This window comes from Lathyrus oleraceus, chromosome 5, assembly GCF_024323335.1.
Source record: "Lathyrus oleraceus cultivar Zhongwan6 chromosome 5, CAAS_Psat_ZW6_1.0, whole genome shotgun sequence".
NCBI lineage: Eukaryota > Viridiplantae > Streptophyta > Magnoliopsida > Fabales > Fabaceae > Lathyrus > Lathyrus oleraceus.
Genome location: NC_066583.1, coordinates 650,833,383 through 650,847,023, shown reverse-complemented (window position 1 = coordinate 650,847,023; position 13,641 = coordinate 650,833,383). Strand labels below are relative to the sequence as shown.

The 13,641-nt window shown below is 33.6% G+C and overlaps 1 non-coding gene across 1 annotated transcript; it reads left to right on the top strand.

The window, feature by feature from the left end:
- Positions 1 to 2,349: 2,349 nt before the first annotated feature.
- TRNAV-UAC (transfer RNA valine (anticodon UAC)) lies at positions 2,350 to 2,422 on the top strand. Its single transcript has one exon. It is a non-coding gene; the product is annotated as a tRNA-Val (tRNA).
- Positions 2,423 to 13,641: the final 11,219 nt, after the last annotated feature.

The following is a 13,641-nucleotide window of genomic DNA, read 5'->3' as shown; positions in this document are numbered from 1 at the left end:
TGGAGGTCTAAAGAGAATCAATATGTTTGACCTTGATGAACATAAAAAAGAAGTTAGGTCAATCCTGGATAATGACCCCTAAATTGTTCAACTCGTTAAGGTTCCAACCAGATCCGTGAAGGTAGGATATGAACTACCTTTTGAGCATGCCTTTAGTAGAATGTCGATTCCAATGCCCAATACGTATCATGGTTACTGTCGGCACGTCTGAAAGACTATTAGACGTTTACTTCATTTTTGAAGTGAAACACACAGAATGTGCATCAACGTTATACTAGGCGAATCAACAAATAACTCAGTCAGCCACATGTCATAGCTGGTTATAAGCATTTACTCTAGGTGTGACCATACATATATGCCCAGACCTGATAGAGAGCTAACTTCATTCATGATCAGATAAACCAACCGCAAATATGATGGTTGCATGCTCGTGTCCTTCAGATGAAGGTGCGCAGACGCGATGGACCATAAGATGATAGATAAGGCTGGCGACATACCAAGACTTATATTGTTTCAAAGACAAACTGATCATTAAACGATCAGACACAGACTTCTAGAAGTCAATTGTTTGGGGGAACCGATGCCCGTATTCCTGAATTACATAATTGATTAAGGAAGAAACTGAAAAGAAGATGTTCATGTTTTACTTGCAGTCCCCCCAACTAGATAAATATTTCTCAAAACTTTTTGAAATTCGAATAAATAAGTCTTCTAACTATAAGAAATATTATAGGCACAAATATTATAATAACCTTTACAAATATAGTAGTTTCTGTTTATGAAGCAAGAGCTCCCACTAGACATAAATAATTGAAGCGTAATTAGACATTTGTTAAAAAATGAATATTAAGAAGATTTTGACAATATATAAAGTTTTAGTAATTATTTTAAGTGAATGTGAACATTATTATCTTAATACTTTATTCTTATTTATTTACATATGATCCAAATTAGATAAAAAAAAATTAAAACACAAAAACATAAACAAACTTACATAAACTTCAATATAAACTTTAAGAGATTTGCTATTTTTAGACCATTTTTTTATACACCGTAGCTTACACAATATGTAACATCAAAAGAAAATGGTCATGCACAGAAGCCAATATAAAATAAACTATTAAAATATAAAACCAATATGTTTTATTTATACACTTACTGTCTAAGTGTTAAAAAAGTAACGTCAACCAATCTTTTCCCAAACTTTAATTCATTTGATAGGGTTTGGATTTGGGTTTGGATTTGAATTTTTCCCAATTATAAAATATGGAGACTGATCGGGTAATGGGGACACTAGTATCCACCCCCAACCCGCCCCATTTATTTTATTATACATTATTATTTATTTTTGATGATTTGAAATATTAAATAAGTGATCAATGTTTTAGTATTTTGATTTGTATTAACTATATTTAAAAATGTATATGTGAAATTTTTTTAGATTGTTTTATTTTATTATTTATAATGTAATTTGATTAAAAAATAAATAAATATTTCTATTAAAAAAATTGATTTCACTAAATGAATGGTGGTGGAGCGAGGATACCCGAACCCAATCTAAACCTGTTTGGGACGGGTTGGAGTTTTAATTCTCCATTTCCGTTTAGGTTTGGGACGGAGAATGTGGATTGTTTGGGAATTCGAATTTGAATTTGAAGGAGATAAAAACCGTCTCCGATCCGCCCCATTGTCATGCCTAATTATATTTGATAAATTTGATATACACAATTATGAATTTAAATAGGAATAGACCAAGTCTTCTTAACTTCAGAATTGCCTAATGGTTGATTTTTTGGTTTTCATTTTCATATGGTACCACTTTTTTTGTTTAAAGAAGATTAATATTAAACGAGAATACACTTAATATAATATTTGTATGAATGAATGAATAGCAGCCAAGAAAGTAGTAGTATTAAAAGTGAAATGAGGACAACATATTTTGAGCAACGTGCTTTTATTAGTTATGACCGGTGACGACGCAAAGGACAAAGAGTGATGCAGGAATGGGTGCCACTGTCGTTGAATTATTATTTTTTTTCTCACAAAAATAGATTATGTCCGGTTCCTTCAAAAGTAAAATAACAATAATAAGGACAATGCCACCTAAAAAAACTCATAAATAAAAAATTTATATTAAAATAAATCATTAATTATATATTTATATTAAACTCATCACATAATTTTCATTTTTTTCTATTATATTCATCTCTTAACTTATACCCAAAAACATAAGTTAACATTATTAAAACATAACAAAAGGATGGAAAGACAACAAAACAGTAAATAAAAAAACGTGTTAAATAAATAATATATATATTTTAATGAAACAAGTGAGAAATGAACATCGAAGTTGCTGTGGTGTAGTGGTTATCACGTTAGCTTTACACGCTAAAGGTCTCCAGTTCGATCCTGGGCAGCAACAATACACGATTTTTTTTGGAAAAAAAGAGTATTTTGTTGTTATTTTTAATAGTTTATATGCGGGGTGAATTATGTTTAAGAATATATTAGTTTCGATCTATTACAAATTCAATTAATAGTTTGGGCGACAATATCACATATGTGAAGGTATGAATTTTAAGTCAATTAATTTTATCGTTTCTATAAATGTTTTTTCATTTTATAGTATTTATTTAAAGTGGATTTCCTTTTTATTTTTAAGAGAAGATCATGTAAACTATACACGTAGGTATATTATGTACTACATGACTAGTATGTACATTTCATAAGCTTCACAACATGTATAACAAGTAAACATTGTTGTAGTTTCATGATGCATGTATGCATGGAAGTGCATATGTACATCATCATCACCATAGAATAAATATATATATATATATATATATATATATATATATATATATATATATATATATATATAAAAGAGTGATTCACAATGCAATTATAATTAATTAATTTCTATGAAGCATAGTATGGTATTATTTATCAGCATAATTCGTATTGCACTCTAACAAACTTTTAACTGTATTTAGTTATTCTTAATCGTTCAATCGTCGTTCTTCACCTTCTTCCTTGAGCTGTTTTGTAGGTTTATAAAAGTGCTTATAAGATTCCCTTCAACATCCCTACCTAAATTTAGAGTGGTAGCATGACAAATTTAGATAGATAATCATATATAACTAATTAATATCTACTATGACATATACATGTGTTTGTTCTATACCGTAAACTAATTCAATGTATCTTCGATTCAATCATATTCGAGAATCATTCTTGGAAATCCCCCAACTGTCTTATAACGATTAGATTATATAAGCCTAGTTCGACCCCCTCACCCTTTTTTGAATTGAATCTCGATTTTTTGTTTAATTCCGTGGTAATTATTTTAGATTTATTTATACTTTTTGATTGTTATGAAAACTTTTTCAAAATTTCTTTGGATTATGGCAAGGCATGCCACTTGCCAATTGAGCTGGAGCACAAAGTCTTTTAGGTTGTAAAGTATTTGAACTTTAACTTAACCTCTGCTCGTCAAATTAGAATGCTTCAACTCAATGAGTTGGAGGAGCATAGGTTACTTTCCCATGAGAATGTTGAATTATACAAAGAGAAAACTAAGAGGTGGCACGATAGAAAGTGTCAGAAAAAAGAGTTGGTAGAAGGACAAAGAGTTTTCTTTTTAACTCAAGGCTAAAGTTATTCTCTTGAATGAAAAGATAGGGGAAGAATTTAAAGTAAGTGATCAAAGAGTTAAGTCCTACTTTGGTGACCCCTTAAACTGAAGGTGGGAAAAACACAAGATTATAGAATTTGAGTTAGTTAGAGATATGCAGCAAATATAAAGTGCAAGAAAGAATAAACAACACACAGAATTATCCTGATTCCTCTCACAAATCGAGAGTAGTTCATTCCCCTTGTACTTATAAGAGATTTTCACTATAATTACACAAGATTACAATTTTCTAAAGCACGCGAGCAAGATACTTTTTTGCTTACACATGTAAGTATAAGACCTTCTTACTCAGACACACAAGTCTAAGACTTCCTTGCTTAAGCACACAAGCTCAAGACTTCCTTGCTCACACACACATGTATGATACTTCCTTTCTCAAGCACACAAGCTCAAGACTCCCTTGCTTTAGTACACGAGCTAAAAACTTTCTTACTCAAGCACACAAGCTCAAGACCTCCTTACTTTAGCACACAAGTTAAAGGCTTCCTTGCTCAAACACTTAGTAAGAGACTTCTAACAATTTACATATCACATAAATGATTGTTGGGTGAATAGACTTTATATACAATGTGAGGTGTATAAATAATACAACACAATATGAATCTTTTAGGACTTAGGATTTCTAAGATATGCAAGGATAAGAAATCCTAAGTTTAGTTTCTGCTAAAACTTTGACATAATATCTTATCTTTTATTGTCACTTTGTTTAGAATGTTCAACGTGTGTTCCTTTTGTTGTTACGTTCTTGTGTTGTTGTGTTGTGTTATTCTTCAAGTATTTTTTTATCGTTAATAATGAGGAAAAGATATGTTGAAGATGCAACCGTTGAGTCCTTTGAGAAGCTTCAAAATAGACATTGAGAGACGATGGGATGTTTCACCAAAATGCCAGGTTAGGTGAAACCTAGTTTAAAAAACCTTTGTTACAAAAGGAATTAGTAGTTGTATCCCAGCAAACTCTATGAAGAACCTATAGCTTTAGGTTATCACGTGATAAAGCATGTTCAGAGATGAATTATGACCCGTCAGTGGGACCTTGGTATTTGCATTTTAACTGGCTCAAGTTCTGATCACTAGAAGCAGACTTCTCTAAATTCTGTTCTTTAAAGGCTGACTCCTTCAGAGTCCGATCTTTCAATGTTGACCTCTTTAGAGGATGACTTCTTTAGAGTTAGTTCTTCAGCTTCTGATACATCACAATATGATATTCTATTTTCTCCTTGGATGTTCAGAGGCAGAACCAATACTTGAATTTAATATGAATTTTAGTTTATGGTCCTGTACACTTGAACAAACATTAGTATACCTTATTATTCTTTAAATACTTTGTTATCATAAAAAAACTTGATGGATATGGGACAAACCAATTTTGTTCTAACACAAACAACATAAGGGTCACCTTAAACTTAAATGGTTAATCATGTTGTGTTGAAAGTCGGACTACAAGACTCTAAAATAGAGAAATTGGAAGGCACCCCAACTTAATTAGCTTTTAGTTTTGTTTATTTTTGTTTCAGGTGATAATGAGAAATTGAAGATGGTTTGTGAGGTCCTTGTCGGGTAGTGTCATGCTTGTGACAAAGGAGAAATAAAAGAGGAAGCATGTATTGCTTCAGAAGGCAAGACAAAGAAGAAGAAGAAGAAGAAGAAGAATTAATATGCTAGAAAATTGAATATTTGCATTTGTTGAAAATTGGAAAGTTAGGGAGAGACTAGGCCACGCACGGAGACAAGGTTGGAGCCTTGTGCGTGACGTCACTATTTTAAAAACACATTTAATGTATGTCTTCCATGCTTCGTGATTTTGTTTATTGTAGCCAGCAACCTAACCACCACGGTAACCCTAAATAGTTACTTCTCTCTTTGATAGTTTAAAATTTAAATTTTCTTTTCCCATTCACTTTCTATTTAACACATATCCTGTCACCACACACCCACCACTTTTCATATTTTCCAAAACCGTGAAAACCTCTCTCTCTCTCTCTCTCTCTTTTCTAAAATTGCTTGTTCCCATCAAACTTCCTACAAATTTTTCTCAACATCGCTTCAAAAATATCACCATCCCCTCAACTCACCTTTAAACCCTAACAACAAAAATGGAACCCAAGTTCACTAGCAAGAGATACGAAACCCGCTCTAGGAAAAATGCGATGTCGGTGATCAACTATTCTAATTTAGAATACTCTAATGTCGATACCTTCATCAAGATTAATGCCCACAAGCAATTCACCAATCACTTTACTGGAATGAGTGTACACTCTAAAAGGGGCTTTGTGTATGACATAGAGGAGGAATATTTGGGACTGTCTGGAGACATTGGACAGATCATCAAAGTGATGAGATGGATGAGGTTTTGTAAGCACCCTAACCCTTACAGCATTTAACCAGTGAAGGATTTTTATGCCAATGTTATAGATATAACAAGCAAGAGACTGGAAGTAAGAGTCAGATGTATAAAGGTAGTGTACTCAGAAGAAACGATTAGCATGGTGTTAGGTTTGAGAAATGTTGGTGATACTTACCAAAACGTGTTGGACATTTCCAGTGAAGGTGACTATGATGCTTATATGGATTCCTTGTGCAACTCTGGCACAAAATGGATTGGTTGTGGCACTAACAAGACGGTCAGGAGGATAGACTTGTGCCCTGACTCCAAGGCATGGTATCAATTTATCAAGCACTCCCTACGCCTCATTGCCCATAATGAGTTTTTAAGCAAGGCCCGGTTCGTTATGCTTCACTGCATTATTTAATTTAGTGCAGTAAATGTAGAAAAAATTATCATGCAAGGAATCCAGGCTTGATCCAAGAAGAAATAGGGGATTATTTACTTTTATTTCCTGATTATAGCTCTATGCAGAAGGCATGATGTCCCTGAGAAGTCCACTAATGAAGTCTACCATCCTCAAGCTACTTTTGACAAAATTGATCTCAAAACTTTGATGAAGCCTAAGGGAAGAAAAATACAAGTTGTGGGATGTCATGAGGCGTTAGAGGAAGAAACCACTTTTGAAATTGATAGAGTGTTACGGGGAGTGTTGTTACAGATTTAGAAACACCAGCGAGAGTTTTATAAGTTTGCCAAAGACCAACATGATAGGAAGGAGAAGATATTTTCCCTTGATCATAGAGAGAATATGGAGGACCCTCCTATTTTTCTGGATCATATTCTAGGGGAACTCATTCACGAGGAGAACCGAGAGGAAAATCCTGGAAGAAAAATACAAGTTGTGGGATGTCATGAGGCGTCAGAGGAAGAAACCACTTTTGAAATTGATAGAGTGTTACGGGGAGTGTTATTACAGATTTAGAAACGCCATCGAGAGTTTTATAAGTTTGCTAAAGACCAACATGATAGGAAGGAGAAGATATTTTCCCTTGATCATAGAGAGAATATGGAGGACCCTCCTATTTTTCTGGATCATATTCTAGGGGAACTCATTCACGAGGAGAACCAAGAGGAAAATCCTGGAAGAAGTGAAGAGGAGTTGAAGAAAAAGAATAAAGAAAAGAAGAAAAAGATTAAGAAAATTGTCTCTTCTGGGCCACAACCAGAGTCTAGTTTCGGCGTGCCTAAGAGGAAAGTGGTGAGAAGCCTAAGAAGAGAACTATAAAGGATAAAAGACAAAGAAAAAGAATAAAACTATTCTTCCTGTACCTGACATCCCGACAAGAGAGTTTGACATGAACTAACCTGTTGAAGAGGAAGAATCTGATGAAGATGACAAAACTCTTGGTGAGCTGTTGAACCAGGTCATCAAGGGAAAAGTTGAGCTGAAGAAAAGTAATACCATGGGAGACCATGATGAAGAAGAGAAGAGTGACAATAATTAATATTAACAATTGAGTGATGAGGTGAATAAGGAAGATGACAAAGTTGAAGAAGCTGAAATGGTGAGAGAGGACCAAGGCAAAGAGGTAGAAGAAACTGATATTGTTGAGACTGAGAATTCTATAGAAGACTCAAAAGAATTAGAGTATGAAGTAGAATCTAAGGAAGATGAAGAGAAGAGCATTGGCGAGTCACCAATCATCAGTCTAGAAAAGGAGAATACACCTTAGAAAATCAGCAGTCATACACCTGAGAAAACACCCACCAAGAAGAAAAGCCATACAAAAGATAAGACCCCTGTCTAAAAGAGCCCTGTAAAAGAAAATGAGGTGATTGCAACTGTCACGACTGAAGTTGTTAGTGAGGAACCAAAACCAGCAAAACCAAAACCTCAGAGGAAAAGTGAAAGTAAGAAGGAAGTGCGAAAGAAAAAGAAAGAGGATAAATTTGTTAGGAAGAACAACATGTTTCATGCCTAGCTGGGATTTTTTTCTCAAACCCTACAGGTGGACATGTCTTGATGTGACACTACTCACCAGATGACAGTGAAAACCATGTCTTTACTCTATGTTTGGGGGTGTGGCAGCTACCATTATGACATTTGTTTACCAAACCCAATCACTCTAATCATCATCGAGTTCTAGGTTTTAAGTTTTCAATATGCTATTTCCATTCCTAAGAAAGTAATTAATGAAATTATGTTTTATGTTTTTAGTTTCTTACAGGTAGTTTTTGTTTATCTTTATGTCATAAAAAATAGAGGAAAATAACTGACTAGAACCCCAAAGTAATAGAAATTATAAAGATTTAGAATAAATCTGATTAGACTATGACATTATTGGAAACAAGGTCATGATAACTAATCAATGCACCTTCTTGTGTTTTCTGATAACCTCTATCGTGCCTCTAGTAGTTAGGAAAGTAGGTGGCCTTTTCATAATTTTGAAAAAATTTAAAATACGAAATGAGGATTCACTATAGGATTTCGTTTAGGGGAGTATAGTATTGTTGTTTAAGACTTAGCACAAATGATACATTGTATGTATATAAATAAATACACAAAAGTGTGCAAAAAGAATGAAATGCCAAAGTGCATGATAAATAAGTTCTTGTGCCTGAAACTGGAGGAACTGATCTTGTTCCAGAAACTGGAGGAAAAATAGATGTCTTCACCATTAGTAACAGGTTGGACTCATCACAAGTGATATCCCGTCAAGTAAAAAGGTGGAGCATCTAGAAAAACAACAATAAAAATGCATGTATAATCCCTGATGACTTCTCGGCAAGTGTACCAATAATATTGCGATAATAAATAAGATCGAATCCACATGGATTGTTATTTAACAAGACAAAATTGCACAATGCGTATAAATAATAAATGAGGGGGGGTCAATTTTGAAAGCAAAAATAAAATAAAGTGTTCATACAAAATTACAAAAGCGTTTAGGTTGCGTATAAAATCCCTTATTTCTTTATTGTTGATGTTCGATGCATTACATGAATGATATTAACATTATAATCCAACGACAAATTAACAAAATTGCTATAACCAATCCCTTGCGATATAGCTCACTAATCACTACTCTGAGTTTTCTATCCCTAGTCCACCAACGTAAGCAAGATTAGGCAATGCAACAGAGCATCAATTCACTAGCCACTACTCGAGGTCTCTTGTCCTTATTGAACCAGCGTAAGCACAATAATTGCCATAGGTCTAACACATAGACCAATGGTCAGTATTTCCTATGTGCCCAAAATTAGATTAAAAGAGTATCTCACATAAAATGCATTACTAACAAGAATTAGTTTAATATAATTGTAGGTAAAAATACTTATGCAATATCAAATCAAACATATGTCCCAACAATATCGAAACAGGTTTATCAAACACAACCTAACCTAGAGAGATTTAGCTACTCATAATTCAAAATACAATACCAAAATAATTAAGAAGAATTTAATATGAGCTCCCTTGAAGGATTGACTTCCAATTGCTTCAAATTCTCTAAAAAATAACTTATGATATTGTAAAACTCGTACTTATTGTGCCAAATTTCGTAACCCTTGAAAAAATGCAAAAAGTTTGATTAAAAAACCTTCAGAATGGATCAGAATGCTTCAGAAAAGCTCAGAAAAAGGGTCGTCGCGCACATGATTACCTACATCACACGTGTGATGCAGTTGAAACATCCATATCATGTGCGTAATGCTACGCGTGATTATTCTAGTGGTTGCACGCTTTTGCTCCCCTTTTCACCTGATTTTCACTAAGTCCCTATTTCTTCACACTTATCTATTTTTTCCTCATTCTTTGGTCTTTCTTCTTCATTTTTTCTCCTCTTTAACTTGTTTTGATCCGTTTCTTTGGCTGAAATCATGCACTAATGGGATGTCATCATAACACCAAACTTGAATCGTTGCTTGTCCTCAAGTAACTTGTCTACAACTGCATATTTTGAGGTAGAATACAAGTTTCACAATAACAATTGAACATCACCATATAAGTTTTTTTCTTTACCTGACCATCATTCCAGCTTCTAACTTCCATCCGACAAATTTAGAAAACATCCTCAAACTTTGACGAGTACTTAACAAGTATCTCATCTTACCTTGACTCGCTCAATGGATAAGGTAATCTCTCAATCAACATGCAAAAAAATTTATGCTTAACTTAGTCATGTTCTAATATAATTTATCAAAGATATTAAAACACACATATTTTGGGGTTTTTTCGGTTCTATCTTGGCTTATGTTTGGGTATGATATTTTGGGGAAAATAGGTTTAAACTTTTGGAGTTAGGTGCCTAGTTATCCTTCTATTATCATACCCATTTGTTCCTTCTTGATTCTGCTAAAGCTTTTATTATTGTGGTCCTTATCATGCACTTTTGCATTCTTTAAAAAAACAATTTGAAGAATCTTCCTTTTCCACTTCTTATTTTCTCAAAATTTTGAATTTTTGACCAATTTCTCTAGTACCCTAACCCGAAACTTAGAACTTTGCTCACTTCCAAGAGTAACCCTAAACTTAATCTTTTTCATATCACTTGAGAACTACAATTTTACCTAACTCCTAAGAGAGGGTGAAAAGATAAGATCTTTCAAGTCATACGACCAAGAATTTAGGCCAAGTCACCGAAAGAAAGGCTAAGCTCAAAGTGGTTAGAAATGGATATATCTATTACTACATGGTGGTTAAAAGGCTCAAAATTATAACAAACAACTTCCTCAATGTATGTTAATCAAACCAGACAAATTTAATTGGAAATAGTTCAAACCAGATAAAATAATAATGCACGGATACACTCAATAAGAAAGAATAGTGAATAATAGAATTTATTTGGCTCAAACCTTACTAGTTGAGGTATCTGAAGGTTGAATACAAGTCCTTTGATTCTTTTCTCATCCTTTTCCTTCAAGTTGTAGATTGCTTTCTTGATGATCAAGTTCCTTTTGGTTCTTTTGTCCAATGCTAAAGATGTAAATTTGTAAATCTAAAAGAAACAACAACAACAAACTTGTTTATTAAAGACAAACACAAATTGTGATGGGGAGGCATGATCGAGTGGCTAATTATTCTTATTGAACTTCACTACTAACATATCTTAAATTATGCACACACACACAAAAACTAGTTATAAAAGATGGGTTGCCTCCCATGAAGCGCTCTTTTTGTGTCACTAGCTTTACGGTCCATGTCTACTGCATGTCAGGTGCAAGGGAATCCCTCACGCCGGTTAATCTACCTTCATTTTATCTTTTGTCACTCTCTCTACCTTTTTCTTCAAGTTGGTAACATGTATCTAGGTTATCCATATATGGTGTCCATTCATACACATTAAACACCATTTTTTTCCTTGTTGAACTTAAAGACAAGTTCATCGTTTCCACATATATCAAAGTTTTTCTTGTTGCCAAGAATGGGCGTCCGAGAATAAACAACCCTCCTAAATCTCCTTTCGTATCAAGTACCACAAAATCTGCAGGAAACACTAAACCATCGACATGTACTAACACGTCTTGTAAGATACCAAGTGGGTGAGTAACATATGAATCAGCTAAAGTGACAGTCATGTTACTCAATATGATCTCACCCACTTTCAATGCTTTAGACTTATTCAGTGGCATGACATTTATACTATCCTAAATCACATAAAACATGTGGGATCTTTACTCCATCAATATTACAAGAGATAGTAAACTTACCTGGATCCTTTAACTTTGGTGGAAATGTTTGAGGAACTGTTGTCTCATCCTTCTCAGTCATGTTTACCTGTTCCTTGACCACTTTCTGCTTTGTACCATTTAGTAATGCCTTTATAAACTTATAAAACTTAGGCATTAATTCTAAAACTTCGTGGAACGAAATACTTACATGAAGTGTAGTTAACATCTCGTTAAACTTTGCAATGTTCCCGCCTCATCGTCCTGAATTGGTTTCTTCTTAATGATGGGATACGATGGCTTGATGTAATCAGGTAGTTTTGGGATTGGGATCATTAAAGATTTGTTTCTTGATCCTTCTCCAAGGGGATTTTTCATCTATTAATTATCCAATGGTAACTCTTATATCCTCTTGGTTACCCTGATTGTTAGTCTGCTCTTTTTTAGTTTTCACTTCTTCCTTTTCCATCAAAACTCCTTCAACTATTTCATCTTCACCCTTTTTGGTGATCACCTCAAAACCCGTTTCTACAGCCTTGCAAGACTCATTCTTAGGATTATCTATAGTGGTACCTGTAAATCCTTCACTCGAGCTAGGTAAAGCGATTATTTGTCTAGATAACTGACCAATTTGCGTCTCCAATTTTTTTATAAATGCATCATGGTTCCTACTCATTGTCTCATGCTTTTTGTTTACCTTAGAAAAGCTACTATGAGTTGCTTGGATGAATTTTTGCAGAGTCTCTTCAAGTTGTGAAGGTTTCCGTTGTATTAGAACTTGTTAACTTTGCTGAATCCCTTGATTTGCACCTAAATTCTAGTTATTGCTTCATCTGAAATTTAGACAATCTTTCCATATGGGATTGTAGGTGTTAGAATAAGGTTATTTCTATGGAAATTAGAAAATTTGGCATCTTCACTTGATCCTTCCAAAGAGCATCTTCCACATGTGCTTCACCATAGAAATCACACCTATGTGCTTGTACCTGACTCACGTTAGCCTTACCAAAGCTGCTTTCATCTAGCTTTTTATTCAATAATCCAATTTGAGCTAAGAGTGAAGTATGAGTATCGATAACTAACATACCTTTGGGTGTGCCTACAGTTTGAATTTTTACTGACCTGTCGCTCTTTGAACGATACTCGTTTAAGCACATCTTTTCAATCAGGTCTTTAATTTGTGGTTTGGTCATTAATTTGATTGTGCCTCCTGTAACAACCCAATTTTAGTAATTATTTCTTATATTATTATTATTATATTTTATTTTATCTATTTGGTGTGTTAATTAGTTATTTAGTTGATATGAGATATAATTGAATAATTGATTATATTAATTAATTTGGTGTGTTAATTAATTATTTAGTTGATATGAGATATAATTGAATAATTGATTATATTAATTAACTTGGTGTGTATAGTGTGTTGGTTTAATTTATTTGAATTAAATAGAGATATTATAATACTAGGTATTATTGGGCCTAATAATTAAATTAGAAGTATCATTCTTTAAGCCCAAATATAATACTAGAATATAAGGGGTGGGGAGAGTGAGAAGTAGGATTCATTTGATCATTTGACGGCATCAGAGAAAGAAAAGAGGAAAAGTAAGGAGAAAAGGGGAAGAACAAGAGAGAAGCTAAGGTTCCAGAAAATTGAAGAGGTAAGGGGGAGAATCCTTATTATTATGGGTTAGTATGATTGGGTCAATGGGTAGAAATAGGTCTACGTTGAAATCCCTAAATGTCATGGTTTTGGAATTGTTAGGTTTTGATGAGTATTCTTGATTTATGGTGATTTGATTGTGTTAAAACTGCAAATTAACATTATATACTTAGAGTATTGTATGAGTTATAATTTTCTGAACGTTTGGCTTTTTACGGAATCGAAATCGGAGGTCTGAAAGTCCTCCAACGATGAAAAACGCAGAAAATTCTGCATTCTGTTTTGTGTT